The sequence below is a fragment of the Ostrea edulis genome, chromosome 3 (assembly GCF_947568905.1).
Source record: "Ostrea edulis chromosome 3, xbOstEdul1.1, whole genome shotgun sequence".
NCBI lineage: Eukaryota > Metazoa > Mollusca > Bivalvia > Ostreida > Ostreidae > Ostrea > Ostrea edulis.
The window spans coordinates 98,254,863-98,263,452 of NC_079166.1; positions in this window are offsets into that span (position 1 = coordinate 98,254,863).

An 8,590-nucleotide genomic window follows, 5' to 3' on the forward strand; every position below is an offset into this window, starting at 1 on the left:
GGCACCCTGTACCCTGCACCCTATACCCTATACCCTACACCCTGCACCCTATACCCTATACCCTACACCCTGCACCCTATACCCTATACCCTACACCCTATACCCTGCACCTTATACCCTGCACCCTATACCCTGCACCCTATACCCTATACCCTGCACCCTACACCCTATACCCTATACCCTGCACCCTACACCCTATACCTTATACCATATACCCTATACCTTATACCCTATACCCTGCACCCTATACCCTGCACCCTATACCCTATACCCTATACCCTGCACCCTGCACCCTGCACCCTATACCCTATACCCTGCACCCTACACCCTATACCTTATACCATATACCCTATACCTTATACCCTATACCCTGCACCCAAAACCCTATACCCTATACCCTATACCCTGCACCCTGCACCCTATACCCTACACCCTATACCCTATACCCTGCACCCTATACCCTATACCCTATACCCTGCACCCTATACCCTATACCCTATACCCTGCACCCTATACCCTGCACCCTATACCCTATACCCTGCAGGGTTAGGGTTAGGGTTAGGGTTAAGGGTTAGGGTTAGGGTTAGGGTTAGGGTTAGGGTTAAGGGTTAGGGTTAGGGTTAGGGTTATAGGAAGACCAAGCGCTTTGATTTTTTAGTTTGATTTTTTTCTAAAAATAGAATAGAAATTCCGAATCTAAAATTAGAAGATATGAATAGGAGCAATTGCATTATAGGATAATCACATGAATTTCGAAGTCATTGCATGGCGTTTGCAATATATAGATTGCTGTTTCAATTCGTGCTAATACAGGTTGTTTTGGATGAAAAAGATATTTCAGATATGTGACAAACAACACACAGTGGCAGTAATTTGTAGACATTTAAAATGTACATGTACTGGTATCGATAAATATTTATCCCAATTTAACGTGCTTTGGACATGCATAGTACGGATCGATAGTATCACTATGTTGAGCACTGTACATAATAATTGAATATGTTTTCATAAATCATGGCCCGAGTAGTACATATAGAATAGGTAATTGCACAAACATTTTAGAGATTATCCTCTATTTGACTGGCTTTGTCCAAATATCTAAAGATTTCTTAGTATAATAAGATAGATTCACAGTATGAAAATGCACAAGGAATAAGGTACAGGGTGTAAGGTATAGGGTACAGGGTGTAGGGTACAGGGTATAAGGTACAGGGTGTAAGGTACAGGGTATAAGGTACAGGGTGTAAGGTACAGGGTGTAAGGTACAGGGTATAGGGTATAAGGCACCCTGTACCCTGCACCCTATACCCTATACCCTACACCCTGCACCCTATACCCTATACCCTACACCCTGCACCCTATACCCTATACCCTACACCCTATACCCTGCACCTTATACCCTGCACCCTATACCCTGCACCCTATACCCTATACCCTGCACCCTACACCCTATACCCTATACCCTGCACCCTACACCCTATACCTTATACCATATACCCTATACCTTATACCCTATACCCTGCACCCTATACCCTGCACCCTATACCCTATACCCTATACCCTGCACCCTGCACCCTGCACCCTATACCCTATACCCTGCACCCTACACCCTATACCTTATACCATATACCCTATACCTTATACCCTATACCCTGCACCCAAAACCCTATACCCTATACCCTATACCCTGCACCCTGCACCCTATACCCTACACCCTATACCCTATACCCTGCACCCTATACCCTATACCCTATACCCTGCACCCTATACCCTATACCCTATACCCTGCACCCTATACCCTGCACCCTATACCCTATACCCTGCAGGGTTAGGGTTAGGGTTAGGGTTAAGGGTTAGGGTTAGGGTTAGGGTTAGGGTTAAGGGTTAGGGTTAGGGTTAGGGTTATAGGAAGACCAAGCGCTTTGATTTTTTAGTTTGATTTTTTTCTAAAAATAGAATAGAAATTCCGAATCTAAAATTAGAAGATATGAATAGGAGCAATTGCATTATAGGATAATCACATGAATTTCGAAGTCATTGCATGGCGTTTGCAATATATAGATTGCTGTTTCAATTCGTGCTAATACAGGTTGTTTTGGATGAAAAAGATATTTCAGATATGTGACAAACAACACACAGTGGCAGTAATTTGTAGACATTTAAAATGTACATGTACTGGTATCGATAAATATTTATCCCAATTTAACGTGCTTTGGACATGCATAGTACGGATCGATAGTATCACTATGTTGAGCACTGTACATAATAATTGAATATGTTTTCATAAATCATGGCCCGAGTAGTACATATAGAATAGGTAATTGCACAAACATTTTAGAGATTATCCTCTATTTGACTGGCTTTGTCCAAATATCTAAAGATTTCTTAGTATAATAAGATAGATTCACAGTATGAAAATGCACAAGGAATAAGGTACAGGGTGTAAGGTACAGGGTATAAGGTACAGGGTGTAAGGTACAGGGTGTAAGGTACAGGGTATAGGGTATAAGGCACCCTGTACCCTGCACCCTATACCCTATACCCTACACCCTGCACCCTATACCCTATACCCTACACCCTGCACCCTATACCCTATACCCTACACCCTATACCCTGCACCTTATACCCTGCACCCTATACCCTGCACCCTATACCCTATACCCTGCACCCTACACCCTATACCCTATACCCTGCACCCTACACCCTATACCTTATACCATATACCCTATACCTTATACCCTATACCCTGCACCCTATACCCTGCACCCTATACCCTATACCCTATACCCTGCACCCTGCACCCTATACCCTATACCCTGCACCCTACACCCTATACCTTATACCATATACCCTATACCTGGGTTAGGGTTAGGGTTAGGGTTAGGGTTAGGTTAGGGTTAGGGTTAGGGTTAGGTTAGGGTTAGGGTTAGGTTAGGGTTAGGGTTAGGGTTAGGGTTAAGGGTTAGGGTTAGGGTTAGGGTTAGGGTTATATGCTTCATGTAAATTGTAACTTAAATTAACACTTTTTGTAACTTAGAGAAGACCAAAAGCCAAAAAGTGTAAATTGTAACTTAGCAAAGTGTAAATTGTAACTTAAATGTGTAAATTGTAACCTCAACATGTAAATTGTAACCGGGGGTCAAAAACTCGATATTTTAGATTGAGTGACCACATGTATAATAGTTTCTGGTATGTCCCAAGGAACATTTCTGACCAAGTTTTAGAATTTTTGGACCAGTACTTTTCGAGTTAATTTCTCAACTTAAGTTACAATTTACACTTTTTAAGAAAATATCTACTGTAACGAAAACACCATGGTTAGGATTTTTTTTCGTTTTGGGGTAAAGATTGACGTCAGAACTGACCATCTCGGGGATGGCACGCAGAATTTTTATAAAAGGGTATGATCTATATGCGCTTGAAAATTAAGTTACAATTTACACTTCCTAACCCTGTGGTTAGAACTTTTTTCTGATTTCTTGGTTAATTTCGACTGTTTCGGGGTAAATAAGACTAATAAAGATTGAAATAGCATAAATTAGGAAAAATAATTTCTTTCGATGGTTTTTGGTCTAAATTCCTTACTCGTAACATCCAAAAACGAGATTTTGTCCTGTTTCGCACTCCCTTTTTGGCTACCATATTTTAACGAACAGAATCGTAATAATTTTTGTTGCAGAATTTATGTTTATTTACTGCAATCATCTTATATTGAAAGAAGAAGTCCCAATATCTATCTGTATTTAAGCTGTGCTCTCTTGTAACAAGCACTTTTGCTGAAAATGGCTAAGTCCAAAGTGGAATTCCAAAATCCCCATTTCTGTAGTTGCGAATTATTTTTTCGACAAACTATGGATTGCGAACAGTAGGTATAATGAATACTTAATGGTTGTCGGTTAACCTTTTTTTAAAAAATAAAAGAAAGTACTCGTAACATCCAAAAAGGAGATTTCGTCCTGTTTCGTACTCCCTTTCTGGCTGCCATGTTTATACTGACAGAGTCATAATAAGTTTTGTTGCAGAATATATGTTTATTTACTGCAATCAGCTTATATTTAAAAAAGAAGTCCCAATATCTATCTGTATTTAAGCTGTGCTCTCTTGTAACAAGCACTGTTGCTGAAAATGGCTAAGTCCAAGTGGAATTCCAAAATCTCCATTTCTGTAGTTGCGAATTATTTCTTCGACAAACTATGGGTTGCGAACAGTAGGTATAATGAATACTTAATGGTTGTCGGTCAAACTTCCTTTAAAAAATAAAAGAGAGTACTCGTAACATCCAAAAAGGAGATTTCGTCCTGTTTCGCACTCCCTTTCTAGCTGCCATGTTTATACCGACAGAGTGGTAATGATTTTTGTTGCAGAATGTATGTTTATTTACTGCAATCATCTTATATTGAAAGAAGAAGTCCCAATATCTATCTGTACTTAAGCTGTGCTCTCTTGTAAAAGGCACTTTTGCTGAAAATGGCTAAGTCCAAAGTGGAATTCCAAAATCCCCATTTCTGTAGTTGCGAATTATTTTTTCGACAAACTATGGATTGCGAACAGTAGGTATAATGAATACTTAATGGTTGTCGGTTAACCTTTTTTTAAAAAATAAAAGAAAGTACTCGTAACATCCAAAAAGGAGATTTCGTCCTGTTTCGTACTCCCTTTCTGGCTGCCATGTTTATACTGACAGAGTCATAATAAGTTTTGTTGCAGAATATATGTTTATTTACTGCAATCAGCTTATATTTAAAGAAGAAGTCCCAATATCTATCTGTATTTAAGCTGTGCTCTCTTGTAACAAGCACTGTTGCTGAAAATGGCTAAGTCCAAATGGAATTCCAAAATCTCCATTTCTGTAGTTGCGAATTATTTCTTCAACAAACTATGGGTTGCGAACAGTAGGTATAATGAATACTTAATGGTTTTTTGTCAACCTTTCTTTAAAAAATAAAAGAAAGTACTCGCAACATCCAAAAAGGAGATTTCGTCCTGTTTCGTACTCCCTTTCTGGCTGCCATGTTTATACTGACAGAGTGGTAATGATTTCTGTTACAGAATTTATGTTTATTTACTGCAATAATCTTATATTTAAAGAAGAAGTCCCAATATATATCTGTATTTAAGCTGTGCTCTCTTGTAACAAGCAGTTTTGCTGAAATCGATTAAGTCCATAAAAGCGCAATTAATTATTTAACGAATTAATTTTTTGAACAACTAAGTGTGCCAAACTATTGGTAACCTTGATAAACCCTAAGCCCCAGCCCAATTTCCATTCAATCCCCATTCCTTCTATGATTTATGCCCTAACCACCATTTTTGGACACAAGTTACAATTTACACTTTTTGGACCCCCTGGAAATCCTAACCCCAGGGCAATTAAAATTAATTAATTATGACTAAAGTGATGGACATTGTCCAAAATAACAAGCCTAGCCCTAAAAGTAACAAGCCTAGCCCTTAAACACTTGAACATTTTTCACCCTAACCCAAGGTAGCCAGTATCAAAAATGAGAGGTCGTCCTGTTTCGCACTCCCTTCTTGGCTGCCATATTTTAACGAACAGAGTTGTAATAATTTTTGTTGCAGAATTTATGTTGATTTACTGCAATCATGTTATATTTAAAGAAGTCTCAATATCTATCTCTATTTAAGCTGTGCGCTTTTGTAACAGGCGATTACGCTGAAATTGTCTAAGTCCATAAAATCGCAATTAATTACGAATTAATTTTTTGAACAACTAAGTGTGCCAAACTATTGGAAACCTTTATAAACCCTAACCCCCAGCCCAATTTCCATTCAATCCCCATTCCTTTTATGATTTATGCCCTAACCACCATTTTTGGACACTTAAGTTACAATTTACACTGGACCACTAACAAGCCCAAGTGTAGGTGTTTTCTATATCTGTAGTCGCGATTTGTTTTTTTTTTCGACAAACTATAGCTTGGGAACAGTAGGTATAATGAACCCTAAGCCCCAGCCCAATTTCCATTCAATCCCCATTCCTTTTATGATTTATGCCCTAACCACCGTTTTTGGACACTTAAGTTACAATTTACACTGGACCACTAACAAGCCCAAGTATAGGTGTTTTCTATTTCTGTAGTCGCGATTTGTTTTTTTCGACAACCTATGGCTTGGGAACAGTAGGTATAATGAATACTTAATGGTTTTCGGTGAAAGTTCCTTTTTTTTTTTGATTTATGCCCTAACCACCGTTTTTGGACACTTAAGTTACAATTTACACTGGACCACTAACAAGCCGAAGTATAGCTGTTTTCTATTTGTGTAGTCGCAATTTGTTTTTTCGACAAACTATGGCTTGGGAACAGTAGGTATAATGAATACTTAATGGTTTTCGGTCAAGGTTCCTTGAAAAAATAAGATTAAGTACTCGTAACATCCAAAAACGAGAGGTCGTCCTGTTTCGCACTCCCTTTTTGGCTGCCAAAATGTTAAGTCCAAGTGGGTGGACCTTAAATTGGGGACATGTTTTCTAAGTGTTTTAAACCATTCTAAGACGATTGAGACCAACTTTTGAAAGTCCAAAAAATGACCATAATTTTTTAAGGGACCATAACTTTGGGTCCCGATGAGATTCATGACCCCACTAGCGGTCATTCTTAGGGCATTTTCAGAGCATATCGGACCCATCCAAGGCAAATGCTCCAGTGATTACAGGAGTCCGGTGGGGAGCAAAAACCAAAGTGCCCAACTTTGTCTTAGGGCCCCTAATCCTAACCCTAACCCTGTAGTCTATAAAGTGAGTCCTCTGTAGTCTGTATATAGAGTGCGTTCCCTGTAGTATGTGTATAGAGTGGGTCTTCTGTAGTTTTATATAGATTGAGTTCCCTGTAGTCTGTATAGAGAGTGCGTTCCCTGTAGTCTGTGTATAAAGTGAGTCCCCAGTAGTAAGCAAGCCCTGAAAATAACAAGCCTAGCCCTTAAAGTAGGAAGTCTAGCCCTTAAAGAGTTGGCCATTTTTCACCCTAACCCAAGGTAGCCAGTATAGCCGTGAAAGTAGAAAGCTTCGCTCTGAAAGTAGCAAGCCTAGCCCTGAAAATAACAAGCCTAGCCCTGAAAGTAACAAGCCTAGCCTTTAAGTAACAAGCCTAGCCCTTAAAGTAAACAACTAGCCCTTAAAGTAAACAAGTAACCCTAACCCCAACCTAGCCCTTAAAGACGGCCATTTTTCACTCTAAGCCAAGGTAGCCAATATAGCCCTGAAAGTAGGAAGCCTAGATTGAGTGACCACATGTATAATAGTTTATGGTATGTTCCAAGGAACATTTATGACCAAGTTTTAGGTTTTTTTGGACAAGTATTTTTCGAGTTAATTTCTCGACTTAGGTTACAATTAACACTCTTAACGAAAATATCTACCGTAACGAAAACGTCAGGGTTAGGATTTCTTTTCGTTTCGGGGTCAAGATTGACGTCAGAACAGACAATCTCGGATGTGACACGCAGATAGAGTGAGTCTCCTGTAGTCTGTCTATAGAGTGAGTCCTTGTAGTGTCTATGTAGAATGAGTCCCCTGTGGCCTGTATATAGAGTAAGTATTCTGTAGTCTGTATATAGAGTGAGTCCCCTGTAGTCTGTATACAGAGTGAATTCAATGTAATCTGTATATAGAGTGAGTCTCCTGTATTCTGCATACAAAGTGAGTCCCCTGTAGTCTGTATAGAGAGCGAATCCCCTGTAGTCTGTATATAGAGAGTGTCCAATGTAGTCTATAAATTGAGTCCTCTGTAGTTAGTTGACAAAAGGTTAAGTTCAATGGGTAGACCTTAAATTAGGGACTTGTTTTCTAGGTGTATTGGACCATTCTAAGACGATTGAGACCCACTTTTGAAAGTCCAAAAATTGAGTCCCCTTTAGACTGTACATAGAGTCCCCCGTAGTCTCTCAATAGAGTGAGTCCCCTGTAGGCTGTATAGAGAGTGAGTTCCTAGCCCTTAAAGACGGCCATTTTTCACCCTAACCCAAGGTAGCTAATATAGCCCTGAAAGTAGGAAGCCTAGATTGAGTGAACACATGTATAATGATTTATGGTATGTCCCAATGAACATTTCTGACCAAGTTTTAGAATTTTTTGGACAAGTATTTTTCCAGTTAATTTCTCGATTACGTTACAATTAACACTTTTAACGAAAATATCTATCGTCACGAACACGCCAGGGTTAGGATTCCTTTTCGTTTCGGAATCAAGATTGACGTCAGAACTGACCATCTCGGGTGTGGCACGCAGATAGAATGAGTCTCCTGTAGTCTGTCTATAGAGTGAGTCCCTGTAGTGTCTATATAGAGTGAGCCCCCTGTAGCCTGTATATAGAGTAACTCTCCTGTATTCTGCATACAGAGTGAGTCCCCTGTAGTCTGTATACAGAGTCAGTCCCCTGTAATCTGTATATAGAGTGAGTCCTATGTAGTCTGTAAATACAGTGAGCTCCCTGTAGTCTGAATATAGAGTCTGTCCCCTGAAGTCTGTATATAGAGTGAGTTCCCTGTAGTCTGTATATAGAGTGAGTTACCTGTAGACTGTATATGGAGTGAGTCCCCTGTAGTCTGTATAGAGAGCGAATCCCCTGTAGTT